This window comes from Ascaphus truei, chromosome 1 (genome assembly GCF_040206685.1).
Source record: "Ascaphus truei isolate aAscTru1 chromosome 1, aAscTru1.hap1, whole genome shotgun sequence".
Classification (NCBI taxonomy): Eukaryota; Metazoa; Chordata; class Amphibia; order Anura; family Ascaphidae; genus Ascaphus; species Ascaphus truei.
Window position 1 is genome coordinate 549,132,676 of NC_134483.1, and position 21,919 is coordinate 549,154,594.

At 45.8% G+C, this 21,919-nt stretch overlaps 2 pseudogenes; one reads left to right on the top strand and one right to left on the bottom strand.

Annotated features, from left to right (window-relative positions):
• LOC142468046 (uncharacterized) overlaps positions 1 to 21,919 on the top strand; it is a 196,274-nt pseudogene that overhangs the window by 117,666 nt on the left and 56,689 nt on the right.
• LOC142468303 (uncharacterized) overlaps positions 1,756 to 21,919 on the bottom strand; it is a 50,787-nt pseudogene continuing 30,623 nt past the window's right edge.

A 21,919-nucleotide genomic window follows, 5' to 3' on the forward strand; every position in this document is an offset into this window, starting at 1 on the left:
AAAAATTGACAAATTTGACTGAAAAATAGGACAGGGCACCCCAGGTCAGAATCTCAGCAGTGCCTCCAAATGTAACGGGTATTCCCTCTATCCCAATCACAGATACAGTGTGTGTGGGTGGAAACCTATGTGTTACCAGTGTGGTGCGTTATACCTGTCAGGCTCACAGGGGGCCTGAGCCTCCGCCAGTGAGAGCCTGGGGTGAATCCTCTGGAACGTTCTCGGTTTCAGCGCCTCCACCTGTGTAGAGTTCTAGGGATGTAGAAGGTTTCCTACACAGGACCCACATATACAATAACCACATACACAGGAATGTATATACCAGTTTATATATATGCAGGAAATAACACACTTAATACTAATACCTCCATTAGAGAGTAACTCCACCATGTAACTCAGTCCAAAGTGTCTCTCACTCCACTAGGAGTGTACCTACCCACCACCGTGTATCCCCACACCGTGTCCACAGCCTAACCCCTTTGCCCTGTGGTCAGTGCTGCCACTATGTGTAATTATAATATGTATAGGATACGTTGGTGCACTTAGGAAGGTACCTGCCGAGCGCTCCTGCACTCGGGCCTGCAAGCAACTTCGAAAAGGATCTGCAGCTTGGGGATCCCGTCTGATCCGGTGTTTCCTTGCACGATTGTCCGCCAGGGGCGATGCCACCCTGGAGATAGTCTCTGTCTCTTAGGCACAGACTTGAGCCCAAGTCTCTTCTCAGGGAGTGCAATGTCCGCTGTGTCCCTATCTAATGCTAGTACTACTGTGACAGGGTCCCTAACCTAGGGCCTGTCCCTGTAACACCACAAGCTGGGGAGTTAGGACCTATCTGGGGCCTAGGGGTTACTGGCCTAATGCAGTGGGTCACTGACCCCTGCACTCACCTCCTTCCCCTAGCTCTTCCTGGTCCTGACTGACTAACTTCTCCCTAATACCTGCAGCAACCCACTGCACTAACTGTACCTGCAGCAAACGTACTGCAACCAACCTGGTACCTGCAGCTACACTGCACACTCACTGTGCCTTCTTGTCAGCACTCACAGCACTGACAGCCGTGACACTGACAAGACTGCACACACTTAAGGGCAGGGTCCCTAACCTAGGGGCCGTCCCTTATTACTTACCCACTAACCTAGTGGGGAGTTGGGGCCTGTCTGGGACCTGGGGAACCTTACCTGGTGCAGGAGCCACTTGCTCCCTACACCCTTCCTTCCCCTTCTTGCTCCCGGCTCCAACTGCCGTGCTCCAAAGCCCGTGAAATGTATCTATCTGCCTGTCTGGGAATCCTGGTCTCTCATTGGCCACCTTGAGGCACCTGGTGCCTGCCTCTCTATGCCTCATGGGAGTTGTAGTCCTGTGGAGGCTGCTTCTGTATTGCGGCCGCGTGCGCGATCCTACTATGTATGCGCAACTCCCTAAGGGCTGCCGTAACTTTCTAGCCTGACCCGCGCATGCGCGATCACGCCGCATGCGCGGATACCCGCAATGGCAGCCCCCGCTAGCCAGGTACGCCGCCGAGCCTCCTACGGCTCGGATCGCTCCCTGCTCCGGCCCCCACCTTTGTGTTGTGCCGGCAGGTCCGTCGCTGCCTCCGGCGGCACCCACGACCACTCAGCACTTGGTGAGGGGGGTCTCTGGGAGCCGGGGGACACATATATAAGTGATACTTATTCCTAATGGGGAGTAGTAACAATCTCTACTGAATATATTCATCCTTTCTTTTAAGGGTGTAATTTCCAATAAGCTGCCACTCAGTTTGTGAATTAAACAATCTTTATTCTAAGTAGTGATACCATGTTAAATATGTATCAACGTGTCTGCCCTTTATTAACATGGCTGCAAAGTAATAGTATACACCCAGCGGAGTTTGTATTGATGTATATGTATGGGACGAGGAATCAGATGGTGGTTATGTTATAATATCATACAAAAGAAAAAGGACCCAGTCTTGCAGCACTCAATCACTCGGAATGTAATGTTGTAAATTTAAAATATACTTTATTGATAACCTTGAATAAAAAATAGGGGGTTAAAACGTAATTAAATGATAATAAACAGCTCGTGACTGTATCCTTAATACCCCACCTACGGTAAGGTGGGTAGGTGTAAATAGAGTCCCTAATGAATATTGGGGATCAAACGCTACGGATAGTAGCTACCTAGAAATATAGGAAAAAGGAGCCTCTGAGAGCCCACTTGAAGACACTCTCCTTGCGAGTGTATCCAGGCGTATGATACGCACTAAATTGATACACTGAGGATAGGTACAGTATTATAGTATGGCATAATGTGCGCTTGGTTAGACCTATGTGATGTCTGTCCCTGATATAGATATGCACTGTGTGAGCCAGGTCTATGGTAAGAACCTGTGTAGCCCCCACTATTGATCATAGGTGCAGACTCATGGACACACTACGTAGAGAGATACAGGATAGTATGGCATTGGCTAAAGCATAAAGTAATCCTATAGACACCTAAACTGTAGGTGAGGTAGGTTGTTGTTAACCAGGGTAAACCTTAACTCGTATCAATATAGGTTGTCAGTGTTATCTGCTGTTGCTGCCCAATGGACGCTGTATAAGGAGCCAGATGCAAATACTAGGTATATATATGCAAATACCCTTACGTGAGCGTGATACTGTGCTGCGCACAAAGGGTGAATAATGGCATAGAGGCAACTTCCAACGTGTATGCAGTGGCACAGGAGGGTTAGCACTAATCAGTGAATGTGATGTTGTAGGCTGTAACCCCCTGCGATGCTGTTCAGCAGATAATGGGTTAATGTATAGTACGAAAGCCAAATGTTCAGCTCAAAAGAGTGTGGTGTAAGGATGGTTGAACCTGGGTTTAATTAGTGAAACCCATATACGCACCACCCTCCCTCTCAATGATCAGCTGACCTGTATCTGTAACCAAGTGAAGGAACTAACTTATAACGCACAGTCCCCTACATCAGCGCTGATCTTGGTTATATCAGCGCTGATGTGCTCGAGGACTTGCCTGTCTGAAGGTGAGTAACTCAATAGCCCCTCAGGCTGGAGGATCCCGCGATAGTGTTGTATAGCGCGATCCCATGTAACATGCACAGGCAGGGAAGCTTAGGATATACACAGACGCTGATAAATATCAGAATGCTGCTGCATTTTAAATAAATGAGCTTCCCACGTGTGCAGGAGGTAGGTTGCCGACGCGTGCGTTTCACGTAGTGAACGCTTCTTCAGGGCACGTAGGGGGGAGGTCCCTGCGTGTGGAGGGTGGTATTTATAGTCACTGAGAAAATAACTGCTTCCATACTTAACCCCTTAATTACTGTTGCTGGACTGGTGTAATATCCCACTGCTAGGAGTGCACTGATGTGGTCTGCAAACTAGTAACAGCCTTGTTGCCAGATTCAAAATGCCCTTTAAACTGTTGCTAATGTGTGTAGCAAACTGCAACACTTGCAAGGGCTGAATATCTATGGCTAAAGTGATTTTTGTCTCTGTGAAGCATTACTTATGTTGCTGCTCACATTAGGCTAGGGGTTTAGTGTTGTGAAATTTAGTATTCATAGGTAATAGTGTTGGTTAGTCACTGTTTATAGTCAAGGTATACATATAATCATATACCATATCAGTATCAAATACACTGTGTTCCATCAATTTGAAATAAAGTTATGAATAAAATGCACACTTAGTCCTTGTTTTATTTACTGAAAATTGATTTTGATCCTTAATTGGTTGTGATGTAATGAATGCAGGTTATTTTAGAGGCTGCTGTGTTTCTGTTTAAAACTGCAGAAATTACACAAAATACAAAATTAATAAAAATTACAAAAAATGCACAAAATACAAAAAATGCGTGGGCAAATAAATATGACCCAGGCACTGATGTTAGAGGGCAAGGTTTGGTCAATATCAGTAAGAGAAATAGGATTCATATGAAGGGGCTAAAGACAAATCCCTCATTGAGTCCGAAAGGACTCAATGTTCCCAATGTATAGATCCATCTTGATTCAATCTTTAGAAGTTCATTATCCCAGTCCCCACGTCTAATTCCTGGAGAGAATTGGTCTATCCCCATGAAGGTGATAGCTTTTAAATCTCCTGGTTGGCACCTGTTTGCATGGTTGGCTACCGGGGTATCGAGTTTGTTTCTGATAGATCCTACATGTTCCAATATCCGTATTTTTAGTGGACGGCGTGTTTTTCCCACGTACTTTTTTCCACATTTACAAGTTCCCATGTAGATTACTCCTGATGTATTGCAGTTTATAAATTTGCGTATATGGAAATGTTATGACATAACAGTAAATCCTTCTCCTGAATGTATACTGATTATTGTTAGGAGAACCAATTACATGTCAGTGCACAGTATTACAAGTTAGGATGTTTCTCAATCAATTGTATTGCGCATATGGGAATCAATAGGAACAGGGAGCTGCCTATAAAGAAGGTAGGGACAGATATGCCAGCATTAACCCCTGAAGAAGCCTCACCAGTGAAACGTTGGGTGATTGGTGACTGGCGGTAACGCAGCAGGAAGACCGGGGAGGAAAGAGAGCCCCGATCGAGACCGCGAGCGGCCTGGAAGTGGATCACTGTGCAGACGAGATCTCGCGATACTGGGAGAAAGACCCGTGACGCGGAAGTGTTCTGCTGTCAGGGAGAACAGACGCCGGTACACGGACCTGCGAGTCTGAACCTCCAGCGGATCTCTAAACCAGGCTATAACCTGGTATAGAACGGACACGGGCTGATCGGGGCACGAGTTGAGTGTGTGAGACTCCGCGTGATTAAAAACTCCCCAACTGCCTTTTTATTACTTACAAAGTGTGAGTGAATAACCTATATGTTTATATGGTTTTATATGTTTATAGGGTTTAACATGTTTTAATAAACTGTGTTACACTATATCGTGTCTTCCTATATCTCTGTTCCTATATGTTTAACCCATCGGGTGCTCACAAGAATGAAAGGTGCTGTTGTATGTTATTTCAAGCATAATCATTGATGTTGGTTATAACACACGAGTATACATTTAAACATTGTCCTTCCCAGCAGCTGGCTCCAAATAAGCACTAGTAACACTGAGATAGAAAGACTCACTTTTTGGATGAAGTGGATGATACCGTGACCTTATGATCCTTATCGCTTGTTGACCCGCCAGAACTTTAGTGATCACTTTGGTCTCACTATGATCCTCAGCCCAGTAGAGACTGTAAAATCAGTATGTGGCACCGTAACCCCACGACATGATGAAGACCTCTTCTTGCCGCCAACCCTCCTGCAACTGCTCCGTCGCAGTGGGTGGTCGCGTGAACGGCGGCTGTGACGTCACTCAGGATCAACGGGGAACAGCGGGGAAGACAACAGCAACCCGGCGTGCTTGCAGCAGACAATGAAGCAGAAGAAACCCTCCTATTGAGACAGTGCGCTGAAACGCGTCAGAGGACCCGTTAACACACTGTCTCAATAAAGCTTTTTCTAGTTAGTCCATCAGCGTTCCTTCGTTTGTCCATTTTGGCTGTGCTGCGCCTGTACCTCCTGTGGGAGGGTTTCTTAAATTTGAAAACCAGCCCATTCGAGATGGAGTGAATCCTGCAACAAAAGACACGTGCTGAGGAGAAAACCAGTCACAGAAAAAACAAACAAACAAGACATTGTTCCAGTTCCATTGTATTTGGATACAGGCCCATATTTATCCATCCAATTGTGAGTGTATCTCTTACCATCCACACGTGACACTTTATTAGACACACTACTCTATGTTTTTTCCCTTCCTCCCTCTCTCTTTTTCTGCTCCTAGGTCAATCTTTTGCAAAATATCTCCATCTCGATCTTTCAAGAAGAAAGACGTGCCAGCTCCATAGCATAATACTGTATTAAAAAGGAGAGTAGTCAACAGGACTTGCACTCACATAATGGGTAAAAGAAACATTCAGTGGAGAGAAAGCTGTAATCAGACACATCAGCTGGGGAGCGGATCTGAAGGTGCGACACAGAAGAGGCAAATAAAAAAAGCTCTATGTGACTAAGCCAACAACTAGATGACAACAATAAGGTGGAATCTATATCTGAAGGACATTAAATACAATACATCAAAAAATTACAAAAATAAATTAATTGTGCTAAAATATACCACATAATAAACACATATTGAATGCACTTTAACCAGTAGATAATGTGCATCTATGTGCGAGGGGGGTGGGGGGGAGAGAAAGAGTGGGGGAAGGAAGGAATGGGGAGGGGAGGAAAGGAGTCCAAAATAGTGACTGTTCGGTGTACAGAGTAGGAGTGAGAGACTGATATTGATCAAGAACGGAGCCGGCATCCACAGCATAGAAGTCCGAGATCTCGCGAGATAAGATGCGATTTCTGACTGAAGCTTTCCCCTCATTCAGAGCAGTTATAGGGTCTCACCGTGTGGATTGTTTGGTGACTATAAAGACTTGATTTCTGACTGAAGGTTTTCCCACATTCAGAGCAGTTATAGGGTCTCTCCCCTGTGTGGATTCTTTGGTGTGCAACAAGAGTTGATTTCTGACTGAAGCTTTTCCCACATTCAGAGCAGTTATAGGGTCTCTCCCGTGTGTGGATTCTTTGGTGTGTAACAAGATTTGATTTGTGACGGAAGCTTTCCCCACATTCAGAGCAGTTATAGGGTCTCTCCCCTGTGTGGATTCTTTGGTGTGTAACAAGATTTGATTTCCGACTGAAGGTTTTCCCACATTCAGAGCAGTTATAGGGTCTCTCCCCTGTGTGGATTCTTTGGTGTGCAACAAGTTCTGATTTCCGACTGAAGCTTTTCCCACATTCAGAGCAGTTATAAGGTCTCTCCCCTGTGTGGGTTCTTTGGTGTGTAACAAGAAGTGATTTATGACTGTAGCTTTTCCCACATTCAGAGCAGTTATAGGGTCTCACCCCTGTGTGGATTCTTTTGTGTGCAACAAGATCTGATTTCTGACTGAAGCTTTTCCCACATTCAGAGCAGTTATAGGGTCTCTCCCCTGTGTGGATTCTTTGGTGTGTAACAAGAATCGATTTGTCACTGAAGCTTTTCCCACATTCAGAGCAGTTATAGGGTCTCTCCCCTGTGTGGATTATTTGGTGTCTAACAAGATGCGATTTCTTAATGAAGCTTTTCCCACATTCAGAGCAGTTATAGGGTCTCACCCCTGTGTGGATTGTTTGGTGTGCAACAAGTTCTGATTTCCGACTGAAGCTTTTCCCACATTCAGAGCAGTTATAAGGTCTCTCCCCTGTGTGGATTCTTTGGTGTGTAACAAGAAGTGATTTATGACTGAAGCTTTTCCCACATTCAGAGCAGTTATAGGATTTCTTCCCTGTGGGGAGTATTTGCGGTATAACATTACAGTATATCCCACTGTAGGGGTTCATGTCTCTGTTCTTTAAACCCTATGCTTATCTTGTGGTGTCTGTAAGTTTAGTAAAAGGCTGTTGATGTATAGGAATACTCTGCCGAGTTTCTGGTAATCTTGTTCCAATTCTCATACAGATTTATGCAATGTTGAAGTCCTTAAAACATATTTCCATTAACCCCTCATGTAATTTATGATGTTTGGGACAGTTCTTACATTGCTTCTTGCTCACAGATGAGTCATGTGCTGAAGATACATCTATGGTGAGAAAATGTATTAATGTAACATTGCAATGCATCAGAGTAGATTTGGATGAGAGACATATGTTCATTGAGTTCAACCTTTATAAAATTCTATTTGTGCAACATACTGAATATAATTAAAGTAACATTGTTATAGTTACATTCACCCAGAAGAAGGCAAAGAAACACCCCAATTAATCATTTTACAATGATGTCTCATATGTGGAAATAAATATTTCCTCCTCACTCCAGTTACAGAAATCACATTACTCCCTGTATCAATGTTCTTCATATATTGTTCTTATTAAATAACTTTTGTTGTACTTTGTGATATATTAACCCTTTAGTGGCTGCAGGGGCCAGCTAGCTATTGGCATCCCATGACTATCTGACCACTAATATCCACAAAGGGGTAAATATACAGCTTACAGTGGACTAACTGGGCTGATTAACCAAAATAGGAACCGACGTTCCTGCCGTAATGTCACATCATGTTTCCTTATTTGTGCTACACAGCAATTAAAACAGTTTAACAAAAAGTGCCCTAAATAATGGTGCAAAAAAATCTTCAAAAGAAAATGTAAGAAAAACATATAAATAATATACTTCCAAAGCTTATTGCTGCAGCAAAGGTTATTCCCACCTTTCTCCTAGGGCAGGGATATCCAAACAATGTAATTCCAGCGCACAGCAAACAGAGTCGGGTCAATAAAATAAAAAAATCATTTATTTAAACCGTATTATAAAAATGGAGGATGCAACCTTTCAAGGATGAGCCATTTTCATATAAAAAAGGAACAGACATGAATTTTATTATATCACATATTAACCATGAAAGATTTGAAATGTTATTTTTTCTGTTAAAAACATACAGATGAATAGTTTGTTTCCACTGATGGCATCTTGCCACAGCTGGTTTGATTGGCAGCAAATGGAGGACGAGTCTGTCAATCAACCATAATATACATGTTCATATTTTGTTTATGTAGTGACGTACACGCAACCTCGTAGAGGGGGCGTGGGTTTAGTATTTTGTGTATAAATAAGGCCTGTATGCCACCATGTCGTTGGGAGAGTTTTATTTTGAAACTCTCCTCTGCGTGTACACCGTACACTGCAATAAACTTATTTGTCATTCTGCAAAACATATCCTCAGACTTGTGTTTTTATTCACAACTTTCTCAGATGGCGCCCGAATAGGGACCCAGAAATACCAGAAGCTCCTGGCCAGTCAGAACAAGGGACCTTCTGCCTACCTAGCCCCTCCCTAGCTTCTGCCAGCTGCCTAACACCCCACTGACCTCCTATCTCCCCCTGCTCCACGGTGCCTCCCTGCCTAGCCTCCCATAGGCCCAGCACCTCAGCCTGCTGCTTACCTCCCTGCAGCCCACCTGCAATCCTCTCCTCCCTGGGCAATCCTACCCCAGACCCTGGAACTACCTGAGTGCACCTACCTCCCTGACCTTGTCTCCCCCTTACCAGGGATGAGCTCAGGGGCACCTCTCCAGATGCAACCGCCTTAGCACTTGGCTGGCAGGTATCCCTGGGGTGGCACAAGCCTGCCATTGCCCCGGATACCTCCAGCCCATAGCCAGGCTGCAACAGGGGGTTGCTGATCTGAGAAATCCCCTGGGGCTCTGCCAGGGTAACGGGAAACTCTAGCTGCAAGACCTGCTGCTTTCCCTCCCTGGCTACCACTAGCCCTTCTTCTCTCACTGAGATCTGCTGCTGGCTACCTACCTGCAGCCTCCCCTCACTCCGCTTCTCCCTAGCTAATCCTAACCTGGATCCTAGGGACACCTGAGTGAGGCCATCTCCCTGACACTGTCTCCCCATTACCGGGGATGAGCCCAGGGGCATCTCTCCAGATGCAACCGCCTTAGCTCTTGGCTGGCAGGTATCCCTGGGGTGGCACAAACTGGCCCCTGCCCATGATACCCCCAGCCCATAGCTAGGCTGCAACAGGGGGTTGCTGATCTGAGACACCCCCTGAGGCTTTGCCAGGGTAACGGGAAAAACTGGCTGGCTCACTTGCTGCCTTCCCTCCCCGGTTCCCACTGGCCCACCCAACCCTCTCCCAGGCAATCCTACCCTAGAGCTGGGTGCTAACGGGGCTAGCCCCTCTCCCTGACGCTGTGCCCCCATTACCGGAGGTGAGCTCAGGGTTGCTGGTGCAGATGCACCCACCTTAGCTCCTGGCTGGCAGGTAATCTGGGGGTGGTCTAACTGTGCCACAACCCCTGGTACCTCCAGTCCATAGCAAGGCTGCAACAGTGGGGCTCTTAACTGAGAGTCCCCTTGCTGCTCCACCCAGGTAATGGGGAAGCCTGGCGGCCCTACAAGCTGCCCTTCCTTCCCCTCCCCTGCGAACTGATGCTGGCTACCTACCTGCAGCCTCCCCTCACTCCGCTTCTCCCTAGCTAATCCTAACTTGGATCCTAGGGACACCTGAGTGAGGCCATCTCCCTGACACTGTCTCCCCATTAACAGGGATGAGCTCAGGGTTGCTGGTGCAGATGCACCCATCTTAGCTCTTGGCTGGCAGGTAATCCGGGGGTGGTCTAACTTTGCCACAACCCCGGACACCTCCAGCCCATAGCAAGGCTGCAACAGTGGGGCTCTTAACTGAGAGTCCCCTTGCTGCTCCACCAGGGTAATGGGGACATCTAGCTGCCCTACAAGCTGCCCGTCCTTCCCCTCCCCTGGTACCCCTATCTCCTGCCACCCCCCGGTCACCCCTATAGTGAAACAACAGGGTACAGTCATAGGGAAAAATAAGTCAGGGTCAGTCTGCGACTTGGTCTGGCTTACCTCGCTGGTCCCCGCAGAGACCGCCGCCTTTGTTGGTCCCAATTGCAGGGGGACTGGAGCGGCCGCCGCCGGCCCCATCTTGGCTGGGCAGCGCCGGGCCACTGCCGCAACAGCGCCCGGGTTGGGTACAGGTAAAACGGTGCAGGACAAGGGTCCCAGGTCTTTGTGGAGGAACACAGCTCCATGCAAACTTTGTAAAATAACCCCCTCCCACAAACCCTGTCCCTCCCCCCAAATAAAACTGCCGCCGGCAGGATGCCGGAGTGGCGGCGTCTTCTCTGCCGCCTCCGCAGGTTCTCCGCCGGGATCAGGTGGATGGCCGCTACTCTCCGCCGCTGTTGCTGATGCAGCCCGTCCAGGTTTTCCAGGAGACGTCCCGAGGAGGGTTGTCGCCCCGGCTGGGCGGGAGCCATCAGAGGATGCCGCTAACTGGGTCATCTTTTCCGCAGCTCGTGAGCGTGGGCCCTGAGGGGCTTCTTCGCCTGACCGCGCACGGTCAGGGCACTGGGCATTATTGTGGCCCATTTGTTGGCAGTGCCGCAGCAACTGCCGGTGCTTCTCCGCCACCGGTGGACTAACCCCAGCAAGGGGCAACGGAGTCCAGAGCGGAGTTGCCTGAGCGCCGGGCTCTGGGAGGGGATAAGCGGGTCGGATCATTGCCAGCTTCAGCTGCTCGAGCCGCTCTGCCGGGGACATCTCTCCCTGCGCAAGCATCAGGGCCAGCAATTCTGGGTAAAATGGACTGGCCGCCGCAACGGCCAATACCTCTCCTGGTGCAAGACCACCCGCCCCCTCCACAAGTCTCTGCTGTCCCGGAGCTGGGTCCCTTCCCTGCTCTCCGGGCGGTGTGATGGTTACAGCAGCTGCAGCTGTGGATCTTTGCTCAGCCTGCCGGGTTTCATGCTCACCCATTGCTGTCTCTCTCTCAGCCTTGCTGGCTGCTGGTCCCCGCGCCGACTTGATGCACTCCTCTGGTCTCGGTGCCCGGCTCCAGTCAGACGGATGGCCGGCACTTTGGTTCTGGAGGAAATGCTTCTCACAAGTAGGGGAACAGTGAGGAGGTGCCATATCTTGTGTTATATGTTGTACACTGTGTGTTCAATATCTTTAGTCCCAGGAACTTGCAATTACCATCAAGTTCCCACTGGATCACAGTACCCCGCAGAATACTGTAATCCAGGTCCAGCTCAGTCCCGCCAGCTGCCACCAGTTAATTACAAGCCTGTCACGAGAGCTTGCGACAGGCTGTAATTTACACCAAAACTATATATAAATATATATATACCTGGGTTTGAACTGGGACGAGACTTAAGATATAATAAAGTGATTTTATTCCTTGATAAAGGTGAACACACAATAATGTACAAATAACAGGCAAAATATAGACACTTACTTAAAGATTAGGACAGAAGGCCATCAGGATCACAGACTGGGCCACTTCTCCCATATGTCAGTTGACATCACAGCAAAACAGGCAGGATACATGCATGCATGAAGATCATTTGCATGAAGAACAATGAACATGAACAACTTTGATAGAGGGTGGACAGCTAGTTTATATACCGTTTGTCCCTCTATCTGTAACCTTAGGTGCCGTGACGGCTAGCAAATGTCCCTTTCAAGCCTTTGAAGCTTGGTTTGGACTTCCCGCGCCCAGTGTAAAAAGTTACACTTACTCTGGTTAATTTCCTTTTGGTCAGCTTGGGCCAAGCATAAGCAATTAGCCACTTAGTCTTTGATGACCAAGTATGTAAATTCTCCTTTCCTGCTCATCACAACAGGGGTTCCTCAGAACTCAACCAAAGTTTCATATTTACTGCAAATCATTGCATAACTTCCGTTCCGTAATACACACTGTCAGGTGAGATATATTAATACAATCCTTGACACCTGACGTGCGCAGAGAGACCAAAAATTACAGTGTAATATGAAAATTAATAGAGATATTAATATCTGACATTTAGCAGCCGTTATATATACAGTGTTTAGACTCCCAAAGATATGCTAAATCCCACGATTACAAATATGTAACTCTTATCCTTTTCAGCCAAGGACATCTCATAATATTCTTATATTTAATAAGGACACCAATTCAGATATCCTGTTTGGGGTAGCCCCCCCCCCCCCCTGGCCCCATCAATAAAACCTTTTGAAGCAGGCTTTTGCTTCTTGCATAAACAATTAGGTCATTACCTGTTGATCCTAGGTGTCACACCTCTCTGTTGATATGCAAGCTTCCTCACGGGAAGTGTATATCAAACGTGAATAGACTCATATGAGGCACCATTTGGTTCCTCATGCATTACAAAGGCAGGCAGAGGTAGTTAGCATTTGGCCTGTACATTGTAAGACTGCCCCAGAGAGGCACAAATATCAAAATTATATGTCCCCCTTATGACAAAGTTATATGTTTCATATGTGGGTACTTGGGGGGTTTCCCCGGAGGCTGCACCCCCAGACTCAGGGGCTGGCTGCAAACAGGTATTAACCAACGGTGCACTAACAACCCTTCTGCTTTTCACATTCAACTTCAATTAACCCTTTGAAGTCCAGATTTCCTGAAAAGACATAATACAGTGGAATTTTCTTAAACTGTAGCTCATTAACCCCTTAAGTCCCAGTGGGTGGGTTATGCAGACCCTGATCCAGCAACAACATCATTTACACAGGGGAATAAACATTTTCATGTTATAACAATGGTTAAATCACATTTCTGGGCCTCAGCCCAGTTAACCCCTTGTCTCCCTGGCGAGGTTAGAGGGGGGCCCTTGGGGAGTAACCCCGTTAATCCTGGGCCAAACCCTCACTACCGTCACAGGCACAAAGGGTAACTAACGTGTAAGTATATTTATACAACTTAAATGTACTTTTTTTTTCATATAAAATATTGTACTCTAGATCTATATACTGTATGTAATATTTATATTACAACAGTATATATATTTTGTATATTTATATTTATATAGCCCCCGTATCCCTTAGGGGATTGTCACATGCTGCGGCTTAGTCAATAGGGCGGCTGCATTTGCAATTAAGGCCTTTTCAGTGCAAGGGAGCCTGCGCTGGCAGTTCTGAATAGGGACAAGTAAGAGAGGCTGCAGTTACATGTTGCTAGGCAACCAGTGAAGCTGTGAGATGACAGTTGAGACAGCTTTTAAAAAGAGTGAGCAGTTGGAGCTGGGAGCTGAGGGAGTTAGGGTGTGTGTGCAGGGAGCAGTAGCCCCTAGCACTAGGCGTAGTTACCCCCAGAGGTCCCAGATAAGTTACCATTGCCCCAGTTTGTGGTTGCTTCAGGGACAGGCCCTACGTAAGGAGATCTGCCACTTTAGCTATTTGGGGAGTTAGGGTGTGTGTGTGCAGGGAGCAGTAGCCCCTAGCACTAGGCCTAGTAACCCCCAGAGGCCCCAGATAAGTTACCATTGCCCCAGTTTGTGGTTGCTTCAGGGACAGGCCCTACTTGAGGAGTTCTGCCCCTTTAGCTATTTGGTTAAGTTAGAAGCCACTCAGTAGTGTGCAGCCTGATTACTGGGTCTGGGCTCGGACCCCCCAGAGTTATATAGAGACTATCTTCTCGGAGGCCCCGCCAAGCAGTGACTGCGGCCGGCCGGTTGCAGACGGATCCCTGTCAAAGTACAGATGGTGCGGAGCTGCGGTGATATTATCCACGCTTGAATTCACCCCACGCGATAGGGGGGGGGGGAAAGGTGTTACATTTGGAGGGCGCTGCTGAGATCTCAGACCTGGGGTGCCCTGTCCTATTTTTCATGCAAATTGTCCAATTTACTTTTCCACTATGTGGGTGCCCTCAAGGCAGGAGGTCCACGCATGGGCCACAAAACTTAGCCCGACCCCGAACTGCCTGGTCGTTGTGGGCGGAGTTCCTGCATGCGCATTCGCATCAGACATCCAGGCGCATGTTCACAAACTCCCTGGACTGCAACAAGCATGGGTCATAGGGCAAAAGTATGATTCCCTCTGTCAATGGAGTGCCATGATAATAAAGGTAGGCCATGCCATATGTGAGGAAGACGGTCCCCAATTCCTAACTCTGCCCGAGGGTCCGATTAATGGGTGCCCAATTATCTATCCTGACCTAGAAGTTTCTTTGGCTCCCGCATCCAGGGAGGCTAATAATGAGTCCCACTCAAAATGGCGTCTCCCACCAAGTCAGGAGAGCGCACGTGCTAATGGCGGCCAGGCTGCGCCACAATGCGTTACAGTAACCAGCCCGGGTCTGGCGCGAGAACCAGAGCTCCACCCCCGTGACGTAAGTGAGTCTCAGTCCACCACTTCTGTTCCCCGGCAGGGAGAAACAGGATGCAGTGAACTGCACCCTCAGTTATACAGAGGTTGGCGAGTAAAAGGAGTGAAAGCACCCTATCTTTTGTGCCGTGCTTACAAAAGGAGTAGAATAAGTATGGCGGTATGGACTTTGACCCTTATCACCTACCAGTAGAACTTCTGGTGGCAAAAGTGGACAGGCAGGGGTGCGTACGATGTTTCTGCAGCAAATGTGATTTTCCAGATGGAGAACTGACTTGGGGACCCAAGAGTGCTTGTTGCGGAGCACAGTTCCTGCAACCCATGCTGATGCGGCCCACGGAAACCGCAGAGAAAGATGCGACAGACCCCTCTACTGGGTCGGTCAATGCTGCCAATCTACCTACCTCAAGAGCAGAGGTTTTGGAGGGCCCGTGCGCCCTAACAGCGGTTCCAGACTCAACTCCAGAATCGGTTCCAGATTCGGTTCCAATGCCGGAACCGCAGGTGTTTGAACCAACGAAGGGTAAGGCGTCCCTACCCCCATTCTCTTCTACTGACCACAGTAGTCAATCAGCCGTGGTGATGCGCCTGCCGGCAGACCACTCAAGTGAAGCTGAGGACAACGGGCTGATTGCCCCACCTACTGCAGACTCTGCTGTGGGCCCGTGTGCCCTACTGCGGCCGGTCAGGCCTACAACGATGGTACCATCGGTCCCAGGCTTGGGATCAGTACCTGCCAATGACGACAGGGGTAAGTTGACTGCCCCAGGGGTGTCAGGTGTGAGCTCCCCGGTGATCGTGGAGCATGGTGGCTCCAAAGGTAGGGTCAACCGGGCGATGGGCTCACCCTGTCATCGCGTCCTGGTGGAGGTGTCCCCCCTAGAATATCTCTGCAGACCAGAGAGCAGATTTGACCCCATCAAGATATCCAGTACAGCGGCCATGCGCGGTGCTTACTTCTACCAGAGGAAGCTTCAAGCTCTTTCGTCCCAAGACATGGACCTGCCCGTAGATATTGTGATGTCCCCAGAAGACGTCGCCGCTCAAGAGATTATTGGAGCGAACCAAGACTGTGCTGAAACCGCTCTGGTAATTATTGCCTCCTTCATGCGCACTATGGAGCGCTTCATTCACCATGTGGTGGACCGAGGCAAGGGGCGAGACCCCCTGGCCTGTATCATCCATGCTGCGGATGGCCGGGCAAATGTCTGGTACCAAGATCCCTTACTATTCCTTCTACCAGGAGGAGGAGAGGGTTTGGGATTAGAGACTGTATCCCCCGATCATGAGCTCCAAAAGACTCCCAGGAGTCAGTCACTATGAGACTCAGCTGGCCTCGGGTATCAACGTGATGATGTTGGGTACCGTTGATCAAGTGCATGTGATTTGCTGTATAACTTATGCAATGCATTTTTCATTATATAAATCTCTGTTATATGTCTGCTACCCAAGCGAGGCCGTTGGGATTTTACCAGGGGGAGTGTATAGCCCCCGTATCCCCCAGGGGATTGTCACATGCTGCGGCTTAGTCAATAGGGCGGCTGCATTTGCAATTAAGGCCTTTTCAGTGCAAGGGAGCCTGCGCTGGCAGTTCTGAATAGGGACAAGTAAGAGAGGATGCAGTTACATGTTGCTAGGCAACCAGTGAAGCTGTGAGAGATGACAGTTGAGACAGCTTTTAAAAAGAGTGAACAGTTGGAGCTGGGAGAGTTAGGGTGTGTGCAGGGAGCAGTAGCCCCTAGCACTAGGCTTAGTTACCCCCAGATAAGTTACCATTGCCCCAGTTTATGGTTGCTTCAGGGACAGGCCCTACTTGAGGAGTTCTGCCCCTTTAGCTATTTGGTTAAGTTAGAAGCCACTCAGTAGTGTGCAGCCTGATTACTGGGTCTGGGCTCGGACCCCCCAGAGTTATATAGAGACTATCTTCTCGGAGGCCCCGCCAAGCAGTGACTGCGGCCGGCCGGTTGCAGACGGATCCCTGTCAAAGTACAAACGGTGCGGAGCTGCGGTGATATTATCCACGCTGGAATTCACCCCACGTGTAGGAGGACGTCTCGTCGGATCAGGCGGATCCACTTCAGTGTATAGCGGCACCCATGGCTGGAGCCCGGGCAGGTATCTATAAAGAGTGCACCAACACATCCAGGGATAGCGCTATCTCCATCACACGTGGGTGGGGTTTGGACATAAGGTACTTTGGGGAATACCTATGTTGATGTGTGCACCCAGTGCACGTCCATGTGTGTGTGTATACACATTATTCTGTGTGGTACAGGTACCGGAGTTATTATTAGTAGTTACAATAGTAAACAGTTATTAGCATACACTGTGTGCGTGTTTTATTATTGTGGTTCCTGTAAGAGGACCATCCCACTCAGGTGGGAACCCTTACAGGTGGAGGCGCTGTGTACGACGAATCAGGTAACCCCAGGCTCCCAGTGGCGAAAGTTCAGGTCTTCTGTGAGCCTATCAGGTAACGCACCACACCAGGTAACATAAGTGTAGATTTCCCCACATGGTCCCTATCTGCGATAGGTGGGGGGAAAGGTGTTACAGTTATATTACAACATTATACAGTATATACTCTATTTTGCATATTTATATTTATATTACAACAGTATATATATTTTGTATATTTATTTTTATATTACAACAGTATACAGTATATACTGTATTTTGCATATTTATATTTATATTACAACAGTATATACTGTATTTTGCATATTTATATTACAACAGTATATATATTTTGTATATTTATATTACAACAGTATACACTGTATTTTGCATATTTATATTTATATTACAACAGTATATATATTTTGCATATTTATATTACAACAGTATACAGTATATATTTTGTATATTTATATTTATATTACAACAGTATACAGTATATACAGTATTTTGCATATTTATATTACAACAGTATATATATTTTGGATATTACAACAGTATACAGTATATACTGTATTTTGCATATTTATATTTATATTAAAACAGTATATATATTTTGTATATTTATATTTATATTACAACAGTATACAGTATATACTGTATTTTGCATATTTATATTTATATTACAACAGTATATATATTTTGTATATTTATATTACAACAGTATACAGTATATTTTTATATTGCGGCATATTTATAGTTTGTTTTTCTTTACATTGTAGGGAGACATCTCTTCTGGTGGACAAAATAAGTGAGGAGAATGATGAGAAGAGTGCATTAAGGGTCAAATACACTCTGCAGGAAAATCACAATCTCACTGTATCCGAGACCAGCATAAAGAAGATGAGACGCAGCATTGGATGGAAATATGGACGTGTGAGGTTAGTACTGGACAGTACATGAGGTAAAAGTGTTGTTTAGGAAACTGTACTGTACAGCTAAAATTATTTATTCCTTGTCATTACAGAGCGTACCCCATGATACGGGACGTAAACAAAATAAAAAGAGTGGTCCAGGTCCAGGCATGGATCGACAGTGGGGAGACTTTCCAGGATTGCATCTTCACTGACAAGTCTACTGTGTCGCTGGAGAGATTTGCAACCTTTGCATTCCACAAAAAAGGCCGCATATCTTTGAAGCCGCGGCCAAAACACCCCATAAATCTGCATGTGTGGGGTGCCATTTACTAGTGTAGCCTTACTGTATGCACTGTACTGTACTATTGTGCAGTTTTTTGAGCACTTTTCTTTTCTTGCTATAGGAATCATGAATAAAGCTTTCTTCCAAGACAACATTGTCCCTGAGATAGTGCAATACATCACACGCGAGTTCCCGGATGGTCACCGTTTCTATCAGGACAACGATCCGAAGCACACCGCGTCAACAGCGCATATCCTTGAGCGCGGTATCAACTGGGTGAAGACGCCAGCGGAGTAAGTGCGGTAACCGTGTCTCATTTTTTTCCCCACTGTTTTTACTGTGTACTGTATCTCTTAAACTAATTGTGCTATTTTTCTAATGACAGATCGCCAGACTTCAATCCGATCGAAATGGTCTGGCATCAGCTGAAGGACCATATCCGGAAAGTGGTGAAACCCTCCAAAAAGGACGCGTTGTTGAAAGGCATACTGAGTTTTTGGAACGATGTACTCACCGTGGAACGCTGCAATCAATATATAGACCATATTGCGACTGTGTTGCCCATTGTGATCGCGCGTAAGCATCAGGAAAGTAGTACTGTACTGTAGTATTGTAAGTACAGTTTGATACAGGTAAGTATGGCACAGATTTTGTCGCTCCTAATAGTCAGAGTATACAGTAGTTACAGTTTTTTTTTACAGAGAGAGCAGCACCAGCCACCTGGTTACATAGTATTTAACAGTAGTCAGAGTACAGTATACAGTAGTTCCAGTATAGACTAGTTTGACAGTAGTACAGTGAATGCCTACTAACTGCTCAATATTTTTTTTATTTCCAGAGAAAGCAGCACCAGCTATCTACAGTAGTACTACACATCACACAATGCCATAATACAGTACGCACATAACTGCACTCATTTTTTATTTTCTTGTCTTTGCAGGAAAAAAGGATAGAGGGGGGGTGTTGTGTACAGTCTAATCTGTTTGTATACAGTATTTAAACAGCAGTAATGATGTACACAAAACCTCTCCTCTCTCAATGAACTACTGTACTGTTCACAGAATGAGGAACAAGATACAGACGGAAAAAATAATATTACTATATATATATATATATATATATATAGTAATATTATTTTTTCCGTCTGTATCTTGTTCCTCATTCTGTGAACAGTACAGTAGTTCATTGAGAGAGGAGAGGTTTTGTGTATATATATATTATACATTAAAGTATATATTATTAAATAATATTCATATAAATGTGCATTATTCATGTTTATCCATTTTTTACAAATGTTTTCTAAATGTTTATCCAATTTCAATATGCCAGAAGAACCTAATAAAGACTGCATTATGTATTATTCATGATTATTTTTATATTTTTATTTGTTGGTTCCTGATAAAATAAAATAAATATTTATTTACATTCCTGCTAATCATAATCATTGACAACACCCCCCCCCCTCCCTCACACCACATCAATGAATAAGAATGAATGACAAAACAACATGAATCAGTGAATGGTTTTTTAAACTCTCAATTCCCACAATGCTGTGCAAATCAGATTTACATTTCAAATTCGATAAGGGATTTTCCAAAGCGTTACCGTAAACAAAGCCTCAAAGGGTTGGGGGGTTGGGGTAATCATGTGCAGTAATCAGCTAGCTCCCATCTCTAAAAGGATTACACGCAGGCACAGTGAGGCTTTGTAGCTCGGCTATGGACGGATTAAGAACACAATGGCAAGATTCAGAAAATTAACGACTGTGGAGAGGGGGGGTTGGGATAGTCATGCACAGTAAGCAGCTAGCTCCCATCTGAAAAAGGATTACACGCAGGCGCAGTGAGGCTTTGTAGCTCGGCTATGGACGGATTAAGAACACAATGGCAAGATTCAGAAAATTAACGACTCCGTGAGCTAGCCTTGTGTGTGTTCGTGGGGGAGGGGGCTACAGGGCACAACTGCATGAAGTTCAAAGATAAAGACATACTTTAATTTCAAACGAAAGTTCATCATAATAATACACCCCCAAATACAGTACGTAAAAAGCACACAAATCAGCCGTGTGCAGTCAAACGCACAGGGTCGCAGTCAAAAGCTACAGCACAGATAGAATATCGTAATACAGTATCAAGATGGTTTTTGCAGGCTTGTGGAGAAAAAAAAATTGTAATAAAATTTTTTTTTGTTTTATTTGTTTGGGTCACTCACTCAAGCAAGCAAGCAGGCAGTGGTGGGCGAAGTTACAGGCGCATGCATTGTAATCACCTGCTGTCAAGCAGGAATGTGATTGAAACCAGACACACGTTCAAAGAAATGGTGTGGGAGAGATGTACTGCATTGTAGAGAAGATAAGAAGTTGAAATACCCTGCAGTGCAAAAGCAGTTACATAAGTGAAAAGGGTATACATTATATATACAAGGCATTTCAAATTTTTAGCAGAACAGTTACAGTGGAGTGTTTTGGTAAAAGCCAGATGGGGATTGGCTAGGGAAATTTGTATGGGTAAAATAATTGCTTAATCGGGAGTGAATATTTTTTCCATGACAGTGGATAGTATTGGGAGAAGAGAGATTGGCCTGTAGTTTGAGACAGGGTTTTTTTGTCCCCACTTTTGAAGATTGGAACAAACTTTGACAGTTTCCCAGGTCTTAGGGATATGGCCTGCAGACAGGATAGAGTTAACTATGGAAGCAATTAGTTTGGCAATGGCTGGGGCATCAAGTCTTAGGAACATAGATTGTAGCAAAGTCAGGTTCACAGTGGCTACTTAGTTTTAATTTGAGGAACATTAATAGGGAATACCTCTGTCTATATGCGGATGCTAAGACAGGAGTAAACACATTGATACAAGAATTTATTCCTAGGTATAAATTATCTCCCTATGAGACACTTATGGGATGACTTATGACTATCAGCAGTCCAAAGGAACGAATTAAGGACCATGTTATTGGTAATAAAACAATTAATAAGTATTGTATGCCGCTAATACATTTTTTGAGTCTCTCTAGGCAAAGTTGAAAGTGCACCTACTCGAGATGGGGTTAATAGTCAAATATTTCCTACGCAAGCATGCTCTGCATCCCAGATGAAAAGGCCTATACTAACCACCACTACAGCAATTAAAGTGGCAGAGTTCTTTTTCTGGACCCAAAGCACGTAAAGCTCGTTCCAGCTCCACCAAACGTTCCAGCTCCACCAAAGACCAAAGTCACCTAAAGCACAGCCGCATCAAGTTAACGTCTTGCCGAGTCAAAACTCTAACCGTTAACCAACGAGGAAAATAAGACACCAGGCTAAGGCCCGGTTTTATCAGAACATTTCATTTGTTCAAAGACTCAATATTTTTATTTTTTAGAGTGTGTTTAAGTTAGAAATTTAAGGTATATGTACAATTGGGCCTTGATGGGAGGATTGGTTTCCTGGAAGCGTGGCTTGCGAAGGCTCTTGTATGTGTATTGGCAGTACTCATCACTCTCCATGTATGTGTCATGTGCAGCAAAACTTTGATCCAGAAGTGTGTTGCACATCCACCGAAAGGAGGGGGTCACCCAGGGGCATGTGTCAGCCACAAGGAAAGGATCATAAGTCAGCCAATTTGACCATCGCAGACATTGTCTGTTCTGATATTCTGAGTGAATG